Source organism: Equus caballus, chromosome 18 (assembly GCF_041296265.1).
Source record: "Equus caballus isolate H_3958 breed thoroughbred chromosome 18, TB-T2T, whole genome shotgun sequence".
Taxonomy (NCBI): domain Eukaryota; kingdom Metazoa; phylum Chordata; class Mammalia; order Perissodactyla; family Equidae; genus Equus; species Equus caballus.
In genome coordinates, this window is record NC_091701.1 from 37,592,869 (window position 1) to 37,619,686 (window position 26,818).

Consider the following 26,818-nt stretch of genomic DNA (forward strand, 5'->3'; position numbering starts at 1 on the left):
TTTCACCATTAATTATGATGTTAGCTGTAGGTTGTTTTTTTCCCCTAGATTCCTTTATCATATTGAGGAAGTTTATACCTATTTCTTGTTCATTAAGGGTTTCATCATGTATTAGCATTGAATTTTGTGAGATGCTTTTTGTACAATTGATATGATCATGTGAATTATAATGAATTAAATTATCTTTTGAATATTGAATATTGCATTTCTGGGATAAGCTCCACTAGGTTATGATGTATTGCTTTTTTAATTGTTGGATTTGATTTGGTAGTACTCTGTTGAGGATTTTTGTGTCTAATTTCATGAGAGTTCTTAGTACGTAGTTTTCTTTATTTGTACTATCTTCATCTGATTTTTGGTTCAGGATAGCTCTGGCTTCATAAAATTAGATAGCAGTTCTCTCCTCTTTTATTTTCTGGAAAATATTGTACAAAAGAACCCATTTGTTCTTTAAATGTTTGTTAGAGTTCACCAGTGAAACATTTGAGTCTAGAGATTTCTTTATTGGAATGTCTCTTAATTACAAATCCAATTCCATTTCTTTAATAGTATAGGACTATTCAGGGTATTTATTTCATCTTGGGTGAGTTTAGGAGTTTGTACTTTACAAGGAATTGTTTTATTTTTCTAAGTTTTGAGTTTATGTACATAGAACTGTTCATAGTATTCCTGCATTGTTTGAATATCTGCTGGGTCTGTAGTGATATACTTTTATCGTATTGGAGAAACACTTAGGAAAGCAATTGCTGGACTTGATTTGCATATATTTAAATTTATAAAAAATCTGCTAAACAATTTTTCAAAGTAGTATGCCATTTACATTCCCATCAAAACTTACGAAATTTCTGGATGTTCTAGTTTCTTTCAACACTGGCATTGTTACTTTTAGTTTTAGCCAAGTGCTTTCCAAATTATCTATATCATTTTGCCTTCCAACCAGCAATGTTTGAATTTCACATCTTTGTCAACACTTGGCTTTTTCAGTCTTTTAAATTTTAGCCCCTTATAGTGGATGTATTGTAGTGTCTTATGTTTTCAATTTGCATTTTTCTGATGAATATTAAAGTTGAGAATCTTTTTATTTGCTCTTTTGGGCCATTCTAGTTTTTTCTTATTGAAATGTCTATTAAACCCTTTTACCATCTTCACTTGGTTAGTTTGTATTCATATTGTTGAATTGTAAGAGCTCTTTACATATTCTAGATAGTTCTTTTTCTGACATTTCTATTGCAGATATTTTCTATTAATCTGCATTTTGATTTTTACAATACTGTTTTTTAAAGAACTGTTACTAATTTTGATAAAGTCAATTTATCATATTTCTTTTGTCTATATTTTTAGTGTCCTAAGAAATGTTTACCCGTCCCTTTGCCCATGAAAATATTCTCCACCCTCCCACACACTCCATCAAAGACAAAGATCTGAATACACTTTTATTTTGCTTGGTTTTTGCCCCAAACACTCCCTGACCAACACTCATGCTATAACCTGGAGTATTAATGTTAGACTGTTGTTAAAGTAATTATTTAATATTATCAATATTTATTTATACTTAACATCATGTTTAATTGATAAGTGTGCTCATTAGTGCTTCTTGAAAGACACTTTTCATCCTGGATTCTTTCTTTTTCTTTTTTTTGCTGAAGTGACTTTTCTAGTAATGTGTATAATAGGTTAAATTTCTGAGTTCTTATATGATTAAAAACCTCTTTATTTTGCCTTAGTCTTTGTATGGTTATAAAGTTAGAAAAAGCACTGTGGGTTTAAAGTAATTTTCCCTTGTGCTGAGGTACTTGAGGCCAAACTTGTTCTCATTATGTTGGATATAAGCTATAAAAATATTGTGGTCTGAAAAAGTGATCTGATGTTTCTTAATGAAGTATTTAAAAATAAAGATTCGGTTATTTTATTTTGTGGAAATTGCTCAGGCAGTCTTCCTCACCTTTGTTCCTCTCTTTTATTCACTCAATTCTTTTATTTTAAATCTACTCTTGGATATATACTGAAACCTCTCAATATTGCCTTCATGTCTCTTAGCTTATATTTCATATTTTACATCTCTTTACGTCTTATCATGTTGTTCAGGGAGATTTTCTTAGCTTTTTATCTGTACCCATTTTGCTATCCAGGCCTTATATCAAGTTAAAATTTTTGTTGAAATAGGTATCTTTTTTCACTCCCCAACACTAATTTTTTTTAAAAGATTTTAGTTTTTTCCTTTTTCTCCCCAAAGCCCCCCCAGTACATAGTTGTATATTCTTTGTTGTGGGTCCTTCTAGTTGTAGCATGTGGGACACTGCCTCAGTGTGGTTTGATGAGCAGTGCCATGTCCATGCCCAGGATTTGAACCAACAAAACACTGGGCCGCCTGCAGTGGAGCACACGAACTTAACCACTTGTCCACGGGGCCAGCCCCTCCACCACTAATTTTTTATAGTCATTTGTTCTTATTTAATGTGCATGTTTTTTAACCATTAAATAAACATCATCTTTTTCAGATTTTCCTATTATTTATGTTTCCTTGGCTACTACTTCCATTTAATATCAAGGTGTTACCCAACATTAGATGTTTGGTGATATTTCTACCACATAAAAATTCCATGCTTGATGAGGGCTGTGAAAACTGCAGAAGATATACTACTATAGTCCTCTTTATAACTTTGTATGATTATAAAGCTAGAAAAAGTACTATGAGTTTAAACTAATTGTCCCTTTTCCTGAGAAATTTGAGGCCAAAATTACTTTCATTCTATTGGCTATAAGCTATAAAAGTAGAGGAATGCTTCCCTTCTCTAGGTAGCTGAGACAGCTGTAGTTGTTTTCCATTAAGTGGCTACAGAGACTTCCCAATACAGAGTACACTGGAGCCCCTAGAGGGTTCAGCCACCACGGCCACCAGGCACCTCCAGCTTCATCATCTTCCTAGTGAAGCAGCCAAGAGTGCTTCTGTGAAAGGTTCAAATTCTTCCCACAACCTTGGCTTTCTACCTTGTATTTTTTCCCTTCAAATAACAATGCATCAGGGAATCCGTCAGTCCACAGATGGTACCCTTTCTTGGTTTTCAAAAGTTATTAGTTTATTCTTTGTTTCTTTTCTATAACATTTGAGTTTGTTGTGCCTTGAAGCTAGAAACTGCATTGAATTTCTGTACAGGGAAATGTAATCTATTTGTTTCTTACAAGTAAAGCCCCACTATGCAAACATAATTCTCTCCTTAGCAATAGCTTGTTGGAAAATTTATTAAAATAAAATTTAAAATAGGTTGTAAACATTTTTTATATGTCTTCTTCCCCTAGTGGACTATGAAGACTTTAAGGTCAAGGATATTGGAAACCATTAGTATCCTACATAATATTCATTCTCTTCTTCTTTATTAACAGAATTCCAATTTATCTTGGAGTGGATGTGTGCCAGCTAAAAGTACATTTCCTTCTTCCTTTGAAGTTAGAAGTAGGCATTTGACACAGTTCTGGCCACTGAGAGGTAACCACAATTCATTGCATATGATTTCTGAGGTTCTTTCTTGAAGGCTGACCTAGCTGGCATGTGTACCCTTTTGCTCTTTGTCTTTCTTCTGCCTTCCTGGAATGTGGACATGCTGTCTAGAGCTCTAGCATCCTTGCTGCCTTCATACTAAGTAGGAGATAGAGTTTATCATTCCCATATCCATGAAAAAAAATCATTATTCTATAGTATAATTGTATCAATCAGATCATACACTCACACTTGAACCAAGATAAGATGTCTATGTATCATTAGAAGATGATTTATACTAAATTCCTCTAGTATAACAATAACTCTCTAGGGAAATGCAACTTGCTTAATTGGCTTAGTCTAAGCAACACATATCCCTGAACCCAGAAGTAATTTCTTTCAGACGATATGGCTGATATACAATGGGAAGCAGTAAAATAGATGTTAAGTCATCCACAGTATGGAGTCTATAGTCCATATTTTCACTTACTCAATGTATATATAAATCCCCTCCCTTACTTACACATTTAAAAATTTCATGCCTGCATAAAAAAAACTCACTCTCTAAGAATATAATCTAAGCTTTCCTTCATCTAACAGATTTCACATCATCCTTTAAGAATACTCCTGGCATCATTTTTCCAACAATGCTTTCCCTGGGCTCTTCCTCCCCCATGCCAGATTATCTGCCCTCCTCTATGATTTGAACTCCTTTTTTGCCTACCTTTATTATTTCACTTGTCTCAATTGATGACAGTTTATCATATTATGTGTCTGATTACCCAACCAAAAGATCAACTTTATTGTTGCTAGACCATCTTTGTGTACACTAGTTGTTAACTCAATACTTGGACTGTATTGGGTATTCAGTAAGTATTTGTTGAACTGTAGTGATTCTATCAGGTCTGTTTCAGTCATGTTTTCTTTCAGCCTATATGTTATTGGAATATCCAGAAAGGGAGTGAAGACTAAATGTAGCTATTTAAATTAAAGTTTTAAAAACTTTTCTTTCCTCATAACCTTTAGTAATTAGAGCATCACTGTTAATATTTTAATTGCTATAAGTTTAAAATGGCCATAAAATACCCAAAGAAATTTAAAATATAACTATAATTTGAAAAACAGTAACAGACAAGTTTTAGGTTAAAAAAATCCAACTATTAAAATAACTCTTTACTCAAGTGTGCATGTGCGCCTCTCTTTCTTTCTCTTTCTCTCGCACACACAACATGCACACATGCTCACTGAAATGTCAGCATTTACTTCCTTAGAATGATCAGTTAGGTTGTGATGATGCTACACAAATATGGTTATGAGATACGATAGCAACAGAGCATGCCTAACTTCACTTATTTTAAGTGTTTTCACACTCTACCATTTCTCTTTTTAAAAAGTAATTCCCATAATTATTTTATAAAAAAAGAATTAAAGTAATTAAAGCATGGGAATATATTATTCTAAGGATTTTCAAATAAAAAGGGACAAACACACCCAAAGATCAAAATCTTATTTTTCTGAAGAGAAGAGCATTTTACTTTCTAATTAGAAGTCATGAATCTCAGTGAAAGTGAAAACGTTAAGTTTAGAAAAGTGGGAGCATGATGATGAACTAAGCTTTATTTAATAAAAAAGCAAATGTAGATACAGACACAGCACACACCCAGCTGATTTTTAAACAGCAGCCATAGTCATAAGTATATTTTAAAAATTCAGTCTATACATCCCTCTGTATGGCTATAAATAATGTCCAGGTTAAATGAAAACGTTCCCAATTGAAGTGTACCATTATCCATTCTATCCTTTGTCAGTTTCACATGTACGGTTCTAAGGTAAACATGCAATCGTACACTTGGAAATTTTGATTTCGAATCTTGACAGCACATTTCGAAAGGTATAACATCTTAATCAAATTTAAAAATAAAACATCCCAGTGCAGAGCTTGGTTGTAAACCTAAAATTATATAACATACATGTTTTTATGCTTTGTCAATTACATTTGAAATAGGGGACTGTTTGTTTCAGCCCTTCTAAAAATGAGACGAGGATGAGAAAACAACCTATTTCCTTATTAGGTTCAGAAGTCAAAGGACTCAGCCAGGAGCCGCAGGCTTCAAGAGCATAGAAGATTAAGACATATATTGGATTCATGATGGAGGGCAGAAAGTTCATTTTCAAAATAAAACAGAATTTTATTCATATTCCTTTTAAAATTCAGATTGCCATTTGCCAGCTGACCTGTGACACAGCAGCAGTGTATTACATTTTCAATGAGCAGTCTGTCTGGAGCTGCTACTGGGAGAAACTGCTTCCTGGTTTCTAGGTTTGCATTTTTTTAAGTACGATATTGTTGTCAGAATTTTAGGTGGTGCAAACAGGGGCAAGGTAACATATTTATTTTTAATAAGGAGGAGATGTAGAATGGTATAGTCATCAGCATTATGCATGGAATAATCCTGTTTAAAAAAATCATAATGGCTCAGGTAAAATGTGTATATGGGACCGTCAAAGATGGGGATGCCAGTGTCTCAATGAGAAATAAGGGCAGGCCAAAAAATGAATCTTTATTTAAAAAATAAATACATGTGAATGCCTTTTTAAACAAGTTTTGGTAGAGTGCAAGTCAAGCCAAGGTTTTCTATAGTCAGGGACTAGATTTATCCAGCTCACCATCTGTCAAAATTATATTATAGATGACACATATGCATAGATACAAGACCGCTGATTTTCATATATATTAAAACCTGAAAGTACTGCAGGATATGAAAACCTACAAACTGTTAAGCCAAAGGCTTACACCGAGAACTTTTTTTTCTCCATATTGTTTAAATTCTATTCTCTTCCTGGCCTGCATTCAGGAGAAATGGACATATAGTCCATGCCAACGCATAAAAATTAAATTTCATTTAGAAAAAATCAAAACAGAAACTTTTAGAAAATACAAAAATAAGAGAAAAGATGCACCATTCCTTTATTTTTGGAGCTGCTCTTGTGGATGCATCTATCTAGTAGGAATCTTAAAATGTGGGAAAGTGGTTTGAAGTTGAGGATGAGGACAATTTTTAATGTCAAATAAATGAAAGTGCTGCTCGTAAAAGTAGAAAACTATCAATAATGATGAGACGTGTGGCTAGTTGGGTTAACTTGAACCAGGGCAATTCTGTTCCTATCTCACCCCTGAGACTGTCTTGTGATAAGAGTTACTTGTGTGGTTTTTTTGTGAACATGTCAAATGAGAAACAAAGGGAGATAAACACACCAGTTCTGACTGATTTGGCACCGTCCTTTTCAAGTGGAATCAGAGAGAGGAAGAGAGAACCCTTAACCTTAGATTTCCTTTGAACAAATCATGTTGATACATTTTTTCACATATTAGTAACAATAATATATTTACCAGGTAGACAGCATTGGCTTTGATCCATTTACTGCATTTAAATAAATAATTGGTTGACAAGGACAGCTCTGAAAGCTTCCTTTTGTCCCTGTAGGTGATATTATGAAATCATATCCTGTCATGATTTTTTTTTTGATAAAAGAAACCAAAAACAAACAAAAAAAACACTTCTTATTGAATTATATAATTATCTATGCTTATCAATAATAACACAAATTTTCACATTATATAAATTAGTCTCAACACTCATTTTTTATTAAATAAATATTTTGGGTAAAAACTCTGATAATTTGTAATTTTAAAAGAACAACAGCAAAAGTAAATTGAATGACAACGGATTTCACTTTAAGAACCACTGTTCTAAGAACCAATCTTTTCTATTATAATTAAAATTCATGATAGGAAAGGAAGAGAAAACTGGATATCCGTTTTGGACTCTTCTCAAATGTGTTCACAGACTTTATCACTGCAGTTTAGTGTCTCTAAAATCTCTATATTATGATCCTTGAGGTGGCAAAGCCCTTCCAACTTCTTAGTGGTCAATCTACAAGTGAAAATTCATATCATTCTTTTTTGTAGTTTTCCCATTTAAATTAAACACATTGTCTTTCCATGAAAAGTTTAAATGCCATTGATTTTAAACATTTGGCTTTTTTATGTGTTTTTGTAGCCAATGGGAAAACAGGAGAAATTATGTTATTATAAGCTTTATAAAAATGTTTAGTTGCTAAGATAGATTTCTGAAGTGCACACAATTTCCATAATATTCAAAACAAAAGGAAAATGTTTTGATTCTTCTAACAGGAAGGAAGGAAAGAAATAAGGAATTGAGGAAGGAAGGGAGGGAGAAAAAAAAAGAATCCTTAACAAAATCCATTATAAATGCAATAGAAACACTTTGGGATAATATGATTTACATGTGCCATATGTCAAATCACATATTCATCTTCTTTCAAACACATACCTCAAATACTACCCAAAGCGTGCAAATTCTGAGGATCTGGCTTTGTCTGTGCCATCTACTAGTCCAGTCTACTGAGGCCTAGTGCTATAGAACAGATTTCATTACATAGCATGGAAAATAACTGCCAAAATTGAAGATATTGGTATCTTTTGAGCTATAAAGTGCTTGGCATATGTCACTGAGAATGTTTTCCAGTAGCTCACACAAGCATCAAACAAAATTTTTAGTTTCTTCCTATTGGCTAGCAATAACTCGATTTATTTTAAATTATTAAACAAAAAAGTTTCAAGACATCATCTTGACCAATTGAACCCCAAACAGAAAATAGGTACCAAATTTAGCAATACAATGGAATTGAGATTGCTTCTTCACTGAGCTAATTCTCCCAGAATCCACTGTTCATCTCATCACTCCTTATGAAATACAGAATCCTTAATTGGTCTGTGCTTCTCCAACATGTTTTTAATGAAAACGCAGCACATAACTCTTAGTTTGTTGGCTGCCAGAGCCCAATTTACAAAAGTGGGAGTGCGAGATAAGAAAAGAGTACGTCTGCAGAGCAGGCTGCGCAATGAATCACACGGTGCCAGAGTTGAGTAGAATATAATTGAGTCCAACATCTCTGAGCACTTTCACCATAATTAATGATAATCTGTAACAGAGGAATCTGAGATTCCAGTTCAGAGAACTGTTTAATTAGGCCAAGTAATGAAAGCAGAAGCAGTACAAGAATATGGCCTGTCTCATGATTAATGATTCATGCTACGGAACACAAAAGTGCCGCACCGTTAACTCTAACGGATGCTGCATCTCTGGCATTTACAAAATAGGGAAATGCACGCATTTTTGTATTTTAAAGATGTAACTGGCAGTATCCTTTTCTGAGCTATTTACATGATAAATATGGTTCCGAAGGTAGCTATCTTCTTCACAGGTTCTTTGCTCTGGGGTAGTTTAAGATAAATTTGGTATCTGCCTCTACATCAGTATTAAGAAAGGTAAGTGCTGTTTCAACGCAGGATAATTAACACTTTCAATTTCACTTTCTAAGTTAGTAAAACATTATTTTCACTCTTAATTTTTTTGGTTGGTTTTAACAACATGTATCTTTTATTGGCCAAAACATCCATCTTAATATTTATATATACACCTCATCATTCATAATAGAATAAAGAAAAAATATGTTAAAGAGAAATCTAAGGTACAGAAAGATAAAGCATGCTTGCTAGTTGTTATTTTGGGGGGCCAGAGTGTAAAATGTCCTCCCAATGTAGAGCAGCAATTTAACACTGGGATTGCCCTGCAAGTATGGAGGACAAGACAAAAGAAAGAATGGTTTGCCTGATGTCTTGACTTACAAGACTGCAAATTATATGGGTTTTATGTCACTTCTTACTCAATTTTTCAATAAAATGAAGAATAATGCTTATCAGAAGGGTTGCAGAATTGCACTGGACATGCGCAAGGACTGTGATAAGACAAACTCCATAAGAAAACATGCATACTGTATCCTCAACAAAATCAGGTCTCTTTAGGTGCCTGCTGCACAAGCTTCCGTGATTCAGCACCCACTGAGATTCAGACTAATTAACAAGACACCTTATCTGTTATACGGATTTGAAGAAAAGATTTCTGGATTCTCTATTCTCCTTACCTGCCTTCCAATACGTGGAGACACTTAGTCAATCACAAATATCCAATCATGCTTGATATTTCATAGGTAATGTATGATATTATATAACGATTTCATAGGTAATGTAATTCCACAGTTGTCAATAAGCTTGGATCCATGTAAATCCCAAAGAACCGGTAGAGATAGGAAATTTCAATGATTGTCTTCAAGTAGGTTAAAACAAAATCCCCCGTGTTTATAAGTTTTCCCACAACGTAGAGCGGTTGATCTTTCAGGAATATTTAGCAGAAAATGAATGGTTACAACATATGTAAATGGAACAATTTTATAAGAGGCTTGAAAGAATCACACTGTATTCTAAAATTTTAGACATGCATATTGAAATCTTTGCCTAACTCTTACTACACACACTTAGAAAAACAGTCAAGTAAGTTTCTCTTAGTTACCTCTGTAATATCTGGGTGGACTTTATTTATACATGGAATGATTGATAGGTACTATAATCATAAATGACATATACAATATACAAGAAATAATTTTCTTTTGAACACAATAACATGTTTAATCAAATACTTTGAAAGGGATTTGCACATATTCCTTAGCTAGTCTGATAAATGTTATATATTCAAATTTTTTGCAAATCACACTGTTATTGGCTGCATGAATGGTAGAAGATAAAAAAGAGAAAACATGGGCTTCATGATGTGTGAGGTTCTCAAAGGAAGAAACCATCTTACAATTGTTTTACAATGCATAAAAATAGCTAACATTTTTAAAGCAATTTCTCTATGCCAGGCACTGGACTTCACAATTTCATGTATAACCTTATGTATCCTTTACAACAGACAAGCTAATGAAATAGTTGCTTTAATCATCCAAATGTTACGGATGAGAAGATGAAAGCTTAAAAGATGACTCAGCTAAGCCTAGTTCATCAGCATGTAACAGAAAAAAACCGTAATATCAGTACCTTAACAAAATTACATACATATTTCTCATATAAAGAAGACCAGAGCTGCACAGTGACTCCATAGTGTCATCAGGAAGTCAGAATTCTCTCTTTCTACTGTGCCTTACTCAGTAGCTCACCACATGATCAGAGGTAGCTGGGAAAGTTCCAGCTACGACATTTATATTGGAACCAACAGGAAAAGTGAGGAAGGATAAAGGGATTTGCCGCATCCTCTTAAGGAGCCTTTCAATGAGTTTCATGCAACTTTTCTCCTTAAATCACATAGGCCAGAACCTAGCCATATGGCCCCGTATAACATAATACAGGCTAAGTAAGAGGTAAGAGACTTTAATCTTGGTAGCAATGTGCTAAATTTAAAATTAGGTTTGCATCATTAAGAAAGACTGGAAGAATAGACTCCATAGTAAGCTGGTGTCCTCTGGCACAGAGAGATTTAGTGACTTACTTCCTTGTCATGCAGCTGTTAAACGGTAAAGCCTAAATTTGAAAACAAATCTGTCCGAATCAAATGCCATATTCTTAACTATTATCATGTATACATAGTGCCATGTGTATAATAGTTTTTAATAAATGCTGGTTGATTTTTATTAATTTTATCTAAATGATAATTGATAGAAAATTATATCATTTTATTCTAGTTTATATTAGAAATATGAGTATTTTAACAAAAATACAATATCTTTTCTGTCTTTCAAATTACCATTTGAATGTGTTATGTATAACTCTGAGAAAAATAAAAGGTAGGTAGAAGGCATGGCCAGTTTTTTGGCATAAATTTCCATTTTCTTTATAAGTAGGCTAACAAACATTCTTCAAGTTTTGAGACTAATGCTTTTCATTATACATGTAGAGACAATGATTACTTAATAATAACATGGATCTAGTGATAATTTTAATATGTCATTAGGTATAAAATACATCACAATTTCAGAGATGTTAAATATGAAAAATATTTATCTTAGAAGAAATACTATAGTATACTCATTGAAATGAAGAACTCAATGGGTGGATTAAAATAGATACAAGTTGAGAGAAAATAAGTGAATAGTGTAATAGATTTGAGGAAATGAAATAGAATTCAGATAAAAATGGTAGAAAAATGAGACATTAAGAGCATGAAAAGTAGAATAAGGAAATCTACTATATATTCTTAAGAGTTATAGAAAGAGAAGATGAAAAATTGCGAAGAAGATACATTGAAAGAAATAATGGTTAGGAGTTTTCCAAAATGTAAACAAGTCAAAAAAGAGTCTTCAGGTTTGAAAAGCTCACTGAGATCTGAGATGAACAACTTAAATATGACACAAAAACCTAGATTCATTGTAATAAAATTTCTAATTTTAAAGACAAAGGGGAAAATCTTAAAAACAATCAGGAAGGAAAGATAAGTTACCTAAAAGTAGACAATAATTTGAATGATAATGACTGTCTCCTTGCAGCAACAAATACCAAGGATCGAAGAAATAGTATCATTAAAATTCTCAGTGAAAATGACTCTCAGCTTAGATCTCTATACTTAGTTAAACTGTCACTGACAATGTTATGCAAATGAATACAGAAAGATTTTATCAGTTATACGAAATCAATTAAAAATAAAAATACTAAGACATACTTCAGACAGAAGAAAATTGAAACTAGGAGAAAAAAGTAAGATGCAAAGAGCAATAAAGAAGAAAGAAATCAATAAATATATTGGTTAATGTAAGAAGTATGAAATTTCAAAGAACAAAAGTAGTTCTGGTTTCTGTCTAGGGTAGAGAAAGACGAAAAGAGTGTAATTCTCAACTTAATGGGAAAAAAAAGCCAATTAATTTGCAAAATCACAACTCTTGTTGAACTTACTGGAAAACTGAGGTCTCAAGGGAACTATGTTGTCTGAAATCTAAAGAAAGAGATGTACCTTCTCAGAGAGACAAGGCATAAACACTGGCTCATATGTGGCAGCAAGGGTTAGATGAGGATTCTTTTCAAGTGGGAAAAAGAATTCAGCTAAAATGTCTAATGAATTGATAAAGGCACAGTGAGACAATATGAGATTACAGTTATAGAATCCTTGAGAGCTGCAGACACAAGTGGAGTTCACATCCACTGGTGGGCTTGCCTCCATGGACCTTCCCAGGTACACAAGAGAAAGATTAGGGCAAAGCAGGAGACTGGAGAACACTGAACGCTGCCTTAAGAATTTCAGATCTGTAGGAGAGGCAGAACTGACTCTGCAGGGAAAAGCACGAAGCCTTTCCCAGTCCCTTCTCTAAAAAACAAACCATTAAGCTGGTGAGTCAAGAGCAGCAAACCTGATCAACCCCAGGGCAGAGTTGAAGAGCTATCACAGCTGGGAGAAAGATAAAATAAAAATCCTCCTTTCCTGGGGAAAGAGAAAGAAGTTGTCCTAAGAGTAGACTATTAATAGTCTTCTCTTACTGTGACACAGACCTACCTCAGACTGAGACTGAACCAGCAGTAGTAACAAGCTACATTAATCTCCTGGAGGGGGGAGGGATTTCGGGAGATTATGAATACGGAGAGAGACTCTCTGAGATGCAGGGGCAGGGGGGAGGTCTGAGAGTTCCTGCAGCAACACTCAGAAGAGTTCTCCAGCAAATAATTCCCACTGTAAGCACACGATTATATCAGGGAAAAATGAAGGCAGTAGCACAAAAGTAACCATAGAAACAACAAACCCAAACCAACTCAACTCTTAACTAGATTGACTCAGTCCCTCACAAAAGGAGAAGAGTTCCTGTTTGCAGGCATTTTTCCAGGCATACATACTGTTTACGTCAGGTTCTCTGCATTGTGGTTCTACACACTATGTACAGCAAGGAACAAAAAGATGAAGAGAAACCAACTTTGAGATGACATAAATGCCAGGACTATCAAAGAGGGAATTTATGATAAGTATCATTAATATGTCAAATGTTCTACTGGAAAACATGGATAACATGCATTAATAGAGAATTTCACTAGAGAGATGGAATTATAAGGAAGTATCAAATGAAAATGCTAGATATAAAAAACATAATCACAGAGAGAAAGAATGCCTTCAACAGGCTCATCAGTAGATCAACATTGTCAAGAAAAGCATCATTGAATTTGAAGTTAGATCAAGTTATACAAACTGAAACACAAGGGGAAAAGAAGAAAATGAGAAAAACTGAATGCAACATTCAAGAGCTCTGAGACAATATCAAACATTCTAACACACTCTATGGGGGGAAAGTTTTTCTCTTCTGCTTTTCTAGTTTCTGTGGCTGGTCTAACAATCCAGTTGACATAAAACAGATTAACAGGAGAAAAAAACTATTCTAATTATATACATATAAGAGCCCCACAAAGATATGAAACTCAAAATATGCCCAAATGGCAAAGATTTCTACAATATCCTGAGCTAAACAATAGGATCCTTTGAGACTTCTGGAATTGGGGGATTTAATCCATGGGAAGGTGAGAGGAGGAAATGTTGGGTAAACAAAGGTTGCCCTGTTATGCAGATAAGTTTCTTAGATAAAAGGTTATTTCTGGTAGTAGCTCTTTTTCTTGCACAGGCCTCCTTTCTAATGTAAATTTCCTTCATAATTACAGATTTCTCCCACAGAAGGAGAAATTTCTACTTTCTTTTGGGCAGCTAAGGAGGAGATAAAGGGCTGTTCCTGATCTGCTTGGTCTTGATTGCCTGCAGCTTAAAATAATCCTCAGGCCAAAGAGGCATAGTTTGGGTAGCATGTTTAGAATCCCTTAACACACACACATACATAACTGGAATCATGAAGGAGAAAGGAGAGAACAGAGAAGAAGAAACACTGGAAGGGACAATGGCTGAGAATATTCCCGAAGTAATGAAAAGTATCAAACTATATATATCCACGAATCTCATGAGACCAGTCAGGGTAAATAATCCCCAATGTCACTACCTGGAATCATCATATAAAAACTTCTGGAACCTATGATAGAAAAGTTAATGTTGAATTAGCCAAAGGAAAAAAAAAATATTACATATGAATGAAACAAAGATAAAAATTATAACACAAGTCTCCTCAGAAACTAAGGAAGCCCAAAAAATGGAGTGAAGCATTTAAAGTATTGTAAGAAAAAAAGAAACAAACCTGTCAACCAGAATTTTAAACACAATAAAATATTTTTTAAAAATGGAGAAATGACGACATGCAAACAAAACCATCATTACAAGAAATGTTAAGTTTTTAAGTGCAAGGATTATAATGCCAGACAGAAACATGGATTCACACATAAAAAATGAAGATTCCCTGAAAATTAGGAAAATTAAAGTAAATCTAAAAGACATTTTTCTTAATCTGAATTTATCTAAAAGAAAAGAGATAGTCTATTGTAAATATATTAGCGATGTATTACAAGAAATAAAATGCACAACAAAAATAACAAAACAGATAGAAAAGAGGATTTGGGAGTATACATTTATAAGACTCATGGACTACACATGAAGCAATAAATTCTTTGAAGTTGTGAATGATTAAAGATGTATATTTTAAAACATATGTTTACAAAAAATATTTAAATAGCTACAAAAATAACGAGAGATGAAATGGAATCATAAAAGTAGGCCTAAAAGAGAGAGAGAAAGAGTTAAAGAAACAACTAGCAAGTTGATAGATTTAAATCCAACCATAATAATAATTATATTAAATGTAAACAGTCTAAACAAATCAATTAGAAGAAAGAGATTATTAGAGTGTTAGATGAGAAGGAGAGCAAGATATAACTATATGCTGTCTTCAAGAAGTACATTTTAAATATGGAAATATAGGTAGGTTAAAAATAAAAGGATAGAAAGATATATTATGCAGACATTAATTTAAAAAAAAACTGAGTGAATATTTTGATAACAGGCAAAGCATACTTCAAAACAAGACATTATCTGGGATAAACAAGGACATTGCATGGTGAGAAAGGGGTCACTTCATCAAGAGGCATAGCAATACTAAATGTGAATGTACTGCCTGACAAAGCATCAAAATACATGAAGCAAAAACTGATAGAAGTGAAGGGAGAAATTGACAGAGAATTCCAAAATTATGATTGGAGATATCAACAGTCCTCTTTCAATAATCTATAGAAAAAGACAGAAAATCAGTGAGGATATAAAAGACCCAAACGACAGTGTAAATCAAATTGGCCAAATTGATGATTATAAAGTAAGAGCAGAACACTTATCCATTTCAGAAACATGAAACATTCACCGAGATAGCTATATGCTAGGTAATAAAATAAACTTCAAATAAATTAATACGAATTGATTTTATAAAATGTGTTTATTTAATGAAAAGAAATTAAACTGGAAATCATTAACAGAAAGATGTTGGGAAAACCTAAAATATTTTGAAATTAAACAATAAATTTATTTAAAAAAATGAACAGAAAGCAAGTTTACAAAGGAAAGTAGAAAATGTTTTGAATTGAATAAAATTAAAACACACAGCATATCAAAATGTGAGGAGGCAGCTGAAGCTGTGCTTAGAAGGAAAATTAATTAATTGAAATGTTATAATTATAATCATATGCACATGTATGTTCCGTAATGTATTATAGAACATATTATAGTATATTGTATATTAATTATATGCAAATATAAATTATATAATTGGTATAAATAAAATCATAATATGAATTATAAGAGAAGGGAGATTTCAAATCAATGATCTAAGATTCCATCTTAAGAAACCAGAAAAAAATATCAAACACAGAGCAAGCAGAAGGAAGAAAATAATTAAGGTATGATTATGTATCAATAAAATTGAAAACAAAAATTCAACATAGACTATCATTCAAATCAAAAGTTGGCTCTTTGAAAATATCAATAAAATTGGTGAACTTCTAGCCAGCTTGACTAAGTAGAGACAGAAAGAGAGAGAGAGGGAAAAGAGAAGGAAGGGGAGCCAAAATGATCAATATCAGGAATTTAAGTGGGCTATCCTTAGAGATCTGAAAGACAATAAAAAGATAATAAGGGAATATTATGAACAACTTTAAGCCTATAAATTCAACAGCTTCAATGAAATGGATAAAACCTTTAAAAATCTCATCCAAAGGTACTCTAGAAAAAATGAATTGTTCTTCATGTTATCTTTGGAAGTTAATTTTAGTTAAAAGTCTTCCAACAAAGGATACTTTAGAACACTATGACTTCAGCGGTGGTTTCTAGCAGACATTTAATGAAGAAATAATGACAATTTAACACAGTCTCTTGAAGAAAAGAAGTGACTATTTTCTACTTCTTTTATAAAGCCAGCATTAGATTGATATCAAAACTAGGAAACAGATAAGAAAAAAACAAAACTGCAGACCAATATTCCTTAAGAACATATAGTTAAAAACCCTCAACAAATCGTCAGCAAACAGAATCCAATAATATATAAAAAGAATAATACATCATGACCAGGTGGGGTTTATCCTCGGAATCTACGGCTGGTCCAACCTTCAAAAGCCCGTCATGACAAATCACAATATCCACAAAATGTAAGGGCAAGTCCTCAATTACATAAAGAGCATCTACAAAACCGCTATAGCTAACATCATATTCAATGGTTAAAAGACTGCTTTTTTCCCTAAGATGTGAACCAAGGCAAGGGTATCTTCTCTTACTACTCCATTCAACATCATACTGGGGATCCTGTCAGTATCCTAGAAAAGAAAAAGAAATGAAATTCATATAGATTGGAAAGTAAGAGATAAAACTATCTCAAATCTTTAGATTGATATTATTGTCTACCTAGAAAATTCCAGAGAATGTACAAAAAAACTGATGCAATTAATAAATGAGGTAAACAAGTTCATAGGTTACAATAGCAATATAAAAAAAAATTGCATTCCTAAATATGAACAATAAAAAAGCGGAAATTCAAGTAAAATTGAAAAAAGCCTCCTTTAAAATAGCACCAAAAACATGAAACATTTAGGTACAAATCTAGTGAAATACATACAAGATCTGTAGGCTAAAACACTGATTAAATGAATTAAAGAATACCAAATAAATGGAGACGCATTGTGTTTACGGATTAAGTCTCAATATTGTTAAGATGTCAATTCTCCTGAGATTGATAGCAATAAATTATCCTCTATTAGACTATACGGTTTCTGAAGGCAGAGGTAACGTCTAATTTAGCTCTGTCATCTTGTGCATATTATACCTTCCGTGAACTTTTGGAATAAATTTAGGAATGCTGGCACATGATCAGTGCTAACACTAATGTACTGAAGCAATCTCATAATTACATAGTGCTGTTTTTTATAGAAATTTCATTTATATTTTTATATGATGAAATCATAAATCTGAGAGAAGATACAACATGTAGGCTTAGTAATTTTTCCTTACATTTTATGATTAAAATGTAATTATCTAATCAGTGGAAAACAGCATAATGAATAAGGTATGGAACACAAATTGTAAATGAATGTAGAATTCAATTAGTATTTCTAAGATTTTAGATTTTTTTCCAGCAATGTAACGTAATTGACATCTACAGAGTAACGGCAATTTTCGTGTCAAGCTGGTACGAATTTTCCCGTATCTATTTCAAAATACGACATTTTCTTTCATGTTTATGTTCTAAAAAAAGAAAGACAGAGAATGGATAAATAAATAATCTAATGATGGATATTAATAAGAGCTGTGAAGAGAAAAAAAGTCAGGGCAAGGAGAGAGTGAAATGAGAGTGTATTTAAGAGTGGGTATTCTGCGAAGACTTCTCTGACGACATGACGTTTGTGAATAGATTAGATACACAAGAGGGCATTCCAAAGAAAATAGCAGAAATTAGGTGAAGTAGGCAGGCGTCCAATCTTGTAGGACCTTGCAGCCCATGATATGATGAGAAGCCAATTCAGGTTTTGCGCATAAGCATGGTACACTGTTAGCTCTTCAAATACGTCCAAAAATTTCTGATCACCTCCACTGCTGACATTCTAGTCTAGAGCATCACGAACGCTTGCCTGAATTCTTTCAATAGCCTCTCAACCCAATGAATTGTATCCTTGCTTTCCTGTAGTTGATTCACAGCACAAACAGTGATCCTTTTAAAACATGAGTGGGATAGTGTCACTCGTTTTGCTTAAAGCCATCCAATGACTTCTCATGTCTCTCAGCTGAAAACTGCAAATCTTTCCAGGCCCTTCGTGAGTAATCTCTGTTTGGCCCTCATTTCATCTCCTCCCACATATCTTCCTGTCTTTCTCTCTTGGAATTCACAAATGCATTCCTGCCTTGCGGCCTTTGTGAATGCTTTTCTCTCCAGTCGATGATGATTTTTCCCTAGAAATTCGTGGCTCACCCTCACGAATCCTCCATGTCTGCTCAGATGTTATTGATCTCTGAGTCCTTCCCTGATTATGCTCCATAAAATAACCCCGCCCCCTACTGCAGCACAGGTTCATTCCTCCACCTTTATTTATTTTTCTTCATAACATAATCTGACAAAGTTTTTTCTTACAAATATATCTGCTTAAAAAATGCTTATTGAACTCTGAGTAGGCCTGAGTTCATGTTTCCTCTTGCAGTCAAGAGGAAAGGTTAAGAATATTGCCCAGCTTCTAGTCCAGTGCCCTACATAGAGTATGATCTGAATTTAGCATTATCGTATGAATGTTTTAAGAGAAAAAAAAGATACTAAATGAAGTTCTAAGCTAAAAAGCATAACCTAAATTAAATGAGTCATTTTTTTTTCTCATGGTAATTACTATTTTTTTTTTTAAAGCAGCTAACCCCAGGATTACTTTTGAAAAAACAAGCAGTGCAGCTGAATCCTCTCAAGAACAGTTTCCGTGTATCCGATGAGCTCTGTGAGGAGAGGCAGGGTCATACAGAGAAAAGAGTGCCGTTGAAATTCATATTTTATTCTCGGAGAATTAACATATGCAAAGGTTTCAATAAGGAGATTAGAAGAAAATCACTGGTGTCTTTTTACCTCTAGTCAACACATATGAACATAACACAAAGTTTCTCTTTATTTTTTTCATGTCCGCCTGGTCTTTTTCAAATGCTGAGGTCATACTCAATACACTCCTTTATGTTTCCAACTTGAAGAAGAATTTTTTTAACTGGCCTTGACAGAACGAGCAACACTATATTTCTGTCACTTGTGTGTGAAATCTGTTGTGTTCTGCTATGTATACAAAATATCTTTTTTAAAAAAATATTTTATTTTTCCTTTTTCTCCCCAAAGCTCCCTGGTGCATAGCTGAATATTTTTTAGTTGCAGGTCCTTCTAGCTGTGGGAGCCGCTGAGGTGGCATGTGGGATGCAGCCTCAGCGTGGCTTGATGAGTGGTGCCATGTCTGCGCCCAGGATCCACACAAGTGATACCCTGAGCCACAGAAGCAGAGCTTGTGAACCCAACCACTCAGCCACGGGGCCAATCCCAAAATATCTTTCAATAAAATCACTTCCTGCACATTGATTCACTGTCTATAGTGATCAGCATCAATATTTCATTCATTGTTTGGAGTCTCATTTCTTATTCAAATCAAATTTTGTTCAAATAATAAGATTTTCTTTTTCCAAATGTTGCCCGATGAAAATAGCATTTTGTTTTGGAATGGGCTAGATATTTTGCTATGATCTCTCCTCAAAATGATGCTGAGCTTAATCTATAAATTATCGCAAGGACCTAATGCTACCCTGCTCACTTGATATCTTATGCCTGATGTCTACAGATTAAAAGATCATAAAATAAAAATCATGAATGAGATGGTGATTCCTTTTTATATAATCATCATAATAACATTTAACCCTTGACTTTAGTTATGAAGAATTGATATTAAAATGCTTCATTAAATGTTTATAATTCAATCATAGTATGTCCGAATAGTTTCGTTCTACTTTATCAGATATTCTTCTCTATAGAGATTTAACTATAAACTGTGTTGTTAAAGATTATATTTTTAACATTCATGGAAACCTCATAGACATTTCCAGTTTAATAGTATAGATTTCAAAAAAATGGCTTGATGTTATTTCACATTTAATGAAGAAATTGACTCATTCGGATGTCATTTCTCGAATTCATTGTCCATTCAAACAACATATTAAGAAAAAAGTACTTTGCAAACTATGGAACTGTAGTGAAATATGAATTAGTGGCAGACAGATACTTCAAACTACAACACAATTTCTGATGAACAGAAATGTATCAGTGGTGCCTAGATTCCTGGTGTGATCAACCCAGTTCTTTTGTCCCAGAATGCACTGAGGTAGGACCCAAAAGGCATATATAGCAAATGCAGCATAATGCTCGAGGAGCAGCCCAGATGCAGAAAGAGGCACTAATTTCATAGGAAGGCTTGTGACATTTCACCATTAGAAGTACTTATCCACAGTGAAAAGAGGGAGGCTGCATCAATACTTGTAAATAGGTCATTTATATATTTAATTAAATTTCTGGGGTCACCTAGTTGTATTAACAATTTAACTTTTATTTCCTTATAATAATTCCATTCTTTCCAAATATTAAGGTAATACATGCTCATGGAAAATTTCAAAAATACAGGAAAACATAAAGACACAACTACTATTTATCCAAATTCCTATCATCCAGAAATAACAATAGTTAGCATATGCATATATGTTTGTGTATGTGTGTACATATACATGCATATATACATATACATATTATATACATATTAATAAAGGTGAGTATTCCATGAAGTATAGAACTGTCCTTTCTCAAGCCTACAAACTGACATCCTTGCTCCTCTTCCCTAATCTGTTGTACAATTGACTATGTATCTAAGATTACTAAAAGTGGCATTGATTGGTAAAGATATACTCATACATATATTCTTCATTAAAATATCATGGTTTTCTTTCTCTAGAACCTGCACATGACTATCAAATTAGTTTTAATTTTCAAATTTTCTTTTCACTGTGAAAGAAAAATTTTCACTATATTTCTATATTGATTTCATTAAGAAATTCTTGGTTTGTGAATATTTATTTTCTTATCAGTCATCTTATTGAACTCTCTTAATTGGTCTATAATTTTTCAGTTGATTTATTTGATTAGACACCATGAGAACTGTATCTTCTGTAAATAATGGTAATGTTGTTCTCCTTTCCCATAACGTAGCTTTTTTTCTTTTCTTTTGATGTACTAGTTAGATATTAAACAATAAATATGGGAATAGAAGGATTATGAATTTTAATAGAAATTGCACTTACATTTTATTATTATAGGTAATGCTGTCCGACATGAGCAAATAATAATAATGAACTATTGTGGCAAGTGCTAGAAAACCCATGGTTAAAAAATAATCTATCTAAAACTTAAATTTGACTACTTGCAGCTTTATAAAATAGTAGCATTTTTGTATAAATTAGAAAAGCATTTTTAATATTTCCAATAACCTGCTTAGCGTATGTCAAGAGAAGTTAATATTTTTCTCCCTTTTGAACTATTAGTGCGAAGAATTATATAAAAATCTATCTGAATGTTGGGTTGTTCTTGCATTTTTAGAAAATAGCATATCTGCTGATTTCACCATTTTTGACACTCTATCTGACTTGATATTTTTCTAATATTACACTTACTATATTTTGAGTCAGTAGACTGCAGGAGTTCATAGTTTAAGCCTTAGAGTCAGAAAAATCTGAATTCATATCCCATTTCACTCTTAGTTTAGTCTTGTAACCTTAGGCAACTTGTTCAAACCAGTTAAGCCTTAGTGTTTTATGTGTAATGTGAAAATAATTAAAAAATCCTACTTTTTCAGATGGTTGAGAGTGTCAGATGGTATAAAGCATGTAAAGTACTTAGCATGGAAGCTAGAATAAAGTACAGTCAAAAATGTAACTTGTCTGTAGTTGTCATTTTTTCTTCTGTTGATCAGGTTTTTATATCACAGCCATGAAAACATCTTAAAATTAATTAAGTCCTTTTAACTAGGCCATGGAGTATGGTTTAAATGATATATAGATTATTCTTTAACATTCTGTCATAAATTACCCCATGAAAACATCTGAAATTGCTATAATTTCTGAATATAATTATTTGGAAATTTAAATATTTTTCAATTTCTTCTAGGGGAATTTATGTGCTGATTCTCTCAGATTAATTTTGATAATTTATATTTTTCACAACTTCATTAATTCTTTAGAGCTTGCTACATTTATTAGCATGTAGTTGTAAGTTAATTGTTTGTTTAAAATCCCTTTCATGTATATAGTTTAAATCTTTTCTACATGCCTAAGTCACGTGCTTGTGAATATTTTTGTTATTTTTTTCCTGATGATATTTATCCATGAGTTATAGCTACATCTGGGGCATATTTATGTGTTCATAATTCTTTATTCTTTTTCTCTTTCTGATTCAATAGTTTGATTTTTCCACAATTTATTTCTCCTTCCTACTTTTCAGACAGTTTTTTGCCTAACTCTATGATTTGGATGCTTAATTGATTATTTTCAATTTGTGTTCTTTAAAAATAAAAGCATTTTTGTCCATGAATCTGCTGTGAGATACATCTTTGGAAGAATTGGCATAACTTTTTGCAGACAACATGCTCAGTATAGTTATTTCCCAAGTAGCTTTTAGTTGCAACTTTGATTTCTTTTTATTCAAAGTGTTAAGTGGAATTGGTCATTTTAATTAAGTAGTTAGATTTTCCTTTGCTACTTAAAGTTTTGTTTATAATTTCCAAACTTTTGCATAATGATGAGATAATGTGAGAATACAAGAATCTCTTTCAAGATTACATGTAAAAAGGAAAAGCAGAAAATATGCTCATTGTAAGATGAATCAGAAGTATATAAAAAGTGAAAGTGCTACCATCTCCTCATAACCATGGGTAGCTTATCACTGTAGGTTGGGTTTTCTGGACCTGGCTGCTAATACAGACTTTAGCACTCAGGGTATTTCTTAGGGATCAACACCTGTGGAAGGGAAGGTGAGAAGCAGGATTGAGTAGAGAGAAAAGCTGAACTGCAGTACAGGCTTAATACACCTTAGGCAATTCTCTCTGGAACTCTGGAGCATGTATGACCCATCCTAGTTGCTCTGTATTGAGCCAAAATGGCTGCCCTGATACCATCTTCTCCATCAGTCATTGGATGTGAGTCATCCTGAGAAGTGTGAGTCCTCAGGAAAGGCTGCCCTCTGTAGCTGAGGTGGATCCTGAAGGAGCTGACAGCTAGAGGCTGTCTGCTGGCAGCTGCTACAAGTCCTTCCTCCACGGGGACTTGGGAGGGGCAGCTCAGTGTGAGCCACGCTTTTTTTTTTTTAAATCAGCTTGGGATATTTCATTGAAACATTTTAAGTACATTTTTATTTTCATCTAAATGAGATTTTGGTATTATATATACATGAATTTTAGCACACATTTACCCTTCCAATCCTTACGATACTTATTTAAAATTGTTTTTAATAGTAGGATTTTCTAATTTTTCCATCTTACTATTGATTTATCTATTAGTTGACTGTATTAAATTGTAAAAAATATATTTTGAAAAGACATAGTATATCTTCTAGGTTATTACTCAATAAAATATTTCTTTAATATTTACACATGAATAACAACTCCTCAAAATAAATTTTTTTGCTGTATTTTGACATTTAATATTGCATAGGCATATTTATTTCTGCTTAAATACTTCAAGTATTTACTTATCTTTACATTTAAAAAAGTCTCAAGACCTGTATAAAAATGATCAATGATTTTTGCTTGGACAATGATGATAATAGAAACAGGGAAGAATCATGATCAGATTTACATTTTTACAATTATCACCCTGCCTTTAATCTGGAGATTATATTATGAGGAGAATGAATAGATTCAAGGAAAAACAATTAAAGATAACTCTCAGTTTTATGAAAAGGACATTAGTGAATAAAGGTAGTACAAAAAGAGAACCAACACAAAGGAGATGGTGAAATCAGCTTTAGTTTTAGATAGAGTTTGGGAAGTTATTATCCACCATAATTAAGATATATAAAAGGCTGTTGAGTCTACAGCTCAAGAAGTTTGTATTGTAAATGAAAAATAGTGATAGTCATTAGTAATTCAAGATGTATAGATTCGCCTAGACATTGAACATTATAAAAAGAAAACAAGGTTAAGATTGAGGCTTAAAGCATACCAAGATATAAGAAGAATATAGAAGAGAAGGAGGTGCCAGCAGGGGGGAACAAGAAGGGGTTGTCAAAGAAGTTGGAAGACCGGAGAATGTTTTGATATAGAAACTCTATCTCTATGGATCGCTATGGTTGCTACTTGTGAAATTTAATAGAAAGAACTCAGTATCATTTAATTATTTCTATTGTAATGTTCATTGTGATTTTTTTCTTCGATACTTGGATTACTTACTAAGTAGTGTGATTTTTAAGTTCTAAATATCTCATGATTATTGAGACAGTGGTCAGTGAACATGATCTGTATGACTTCAGCCTCTTGAAATATATTTAACATTGTTTGATGGCCCAGCATATGGTCAGTATTAGCATTCTAGTCACATGTGAGATAAACTTAGTATTTTGCTGTTGCTGGCTTCTTTATTGTGTGAACATCCATAAAGTCAAGTTAATTGATAGTATTGTTCAATTTTATATTCTTATTGATTTTTAATCTACTTTTTTAATCAATTACTTAGAGATGGATACTAAAGACTCCAAGTATGTTTGTAGATTTTTCTATTTATTCCTTTATTTCTTCCAATATTTTGTTTTATATATTTGAGAACTTTACCATTAGATGTTGCTGACAACTATATTGCTATAACTGTTATATTGTAACTATAGCTGTTGTTATTAGGTACTTATGCCTTATAACAAAATAATACAATTGCATTAGAAAGCTTGGAGGATATTAATGACCTTTCTAAAAAAATAGCAGTAAAGTATATGAAGTAACAAAGATACTTTTTAAAAAGAGGGTGAGAACTTACAATAAATATGGATAGTTTGCTTAAAGTTCCCATTAGTGCATTTTAAACTTTGTTTTAACAAACTTTATTCCTTTAGTTCTAAATAATTAAATTTGCCATTTAAGCTTAGAGTCCCAAAATCAGGCTAAGATGGTTGAAATAGTCAGAATTTTGAGAACAAATACAAATAAAATACGTTGATGTTAGAGGAAAAGGAGAATTCAAAGGTCAGCTAGTGAAACCTTGGAAGTATACCTAGGCCTCTTGGATTTTCCCACATGGACCATAAGACTTATTTTTCTGGAATCTTCTAAGACAGTAATCATTCATCTACCTATGTTCAAGTCTCAAAAATTATTATTTCTCCTTTTTAATATTTATTTGAATTTTTTTTTTTTTAAGATTTTATTTTTTCCTTTTCCTCCCCAAAGCCCCCCAGTACATAGTTGTGTATTCTTCGTTGTGGGTTCTTCTAGTTGTGGCATGTGGGACGCTGCCTCAGCGTGGTCTGATGAGCAGTGCCATGTCCGCGCCCAGGATTCGAACTAACGAAACACTGGGCCGCCTGCAGCGGAGCGCGCGAACTTAACCACTCGGCCACGGGGCCAGCCCCAATATTTATTTGAATTTTGCGGATTTATTCATCACTCTCCTCTTCACTTTGGGAGGAAATATGTTTCTCCTGTTTTAGCAAGAATTTGGAGCAAATGGGGGCTAATAAATGTGTTCAATTTGCCATCAGTAATTGCCAGGACAACAAATATGTTTTTGCATGAACTTCTCTAATAGCATCGTCACTACTTCTGCTGCTGTTGCTTCTGCTGCTGCTATTGGTACTTTTAGTTGTCCTTTCTGGAGTCCTTTGTCGTAGTGTCTGGCACATAGTAGGCCAAAATCCTAAATAGGAGTACAAATACCAGGTCCCATGGGATCATGAAGAAGGAGTGAGTTCTGCTATTCTGCTGCTGGAGGAACAGAAAAAACTATGTAAACTGGTCATTATATGTATGGAAAGGATTCTTAGAGGAAAGGAGCATAGAAAGAATGTAGAAAATATAAACTTCTATAAGAATATAGAGCAGCATGAATAAAGTCATAAGTTTGTGAAAGTGCACAACAGTCTTGGAGAACTCTTGTTTACATTTTAATCTCTTTTATGTGATCAGATAGTCTGGCTTTTTGAAAAATAGGTTTCAGTTTTTAAACTAAGGCAGCATATTGTAGGATTCTTAAAATCCCCAGTTGTCTTACATAGCTCCTTTCATACAGTATGCTCTCAAAAGTTGAATTAAAAGGCAGTATGTCATACTGCTTAAGATCACAGATTCTGCAGCTAGATTGTCTGCTTTCAAAACATAACTTCCCCATTTACTAGCTCTGTGATCTTTGGAAATATTTAATGAATTTGCCTTTCAATTCTTACGTCATCGACTGGGGCTGGTAATAGTGCCTAATTCATAAGGTTTTGGTAAGGCTTAAATTAATTAACACATGTCAATCA

The 26,818-nt window shown here is 33.2% G+C and overlaps 1 long non-coding RNA gene across 1 annotated transcript in view; it reads right to left on the minus strand.

Annotated features, from left to right (window-relative positions):
* Nucleotides 1-16,141: 16,141 nt before the first annotated feature.
* LOC138918713 (uncharacterized) overlaps nucleotides 16,142-26,818 on the minus strand; it is a 32,308-nt gene continuing 21,631 nt past the window's right edge. The window contains exon 3 of the long non-coding RNA XR_011428414.1: nucleotides 16,142-17,090. This is a non-coding gene — a long non-coding RNA (uncharacterized lncRNA). The remainder of the gene's footprint in view (nucleotides 17,091-26,818) is intronic.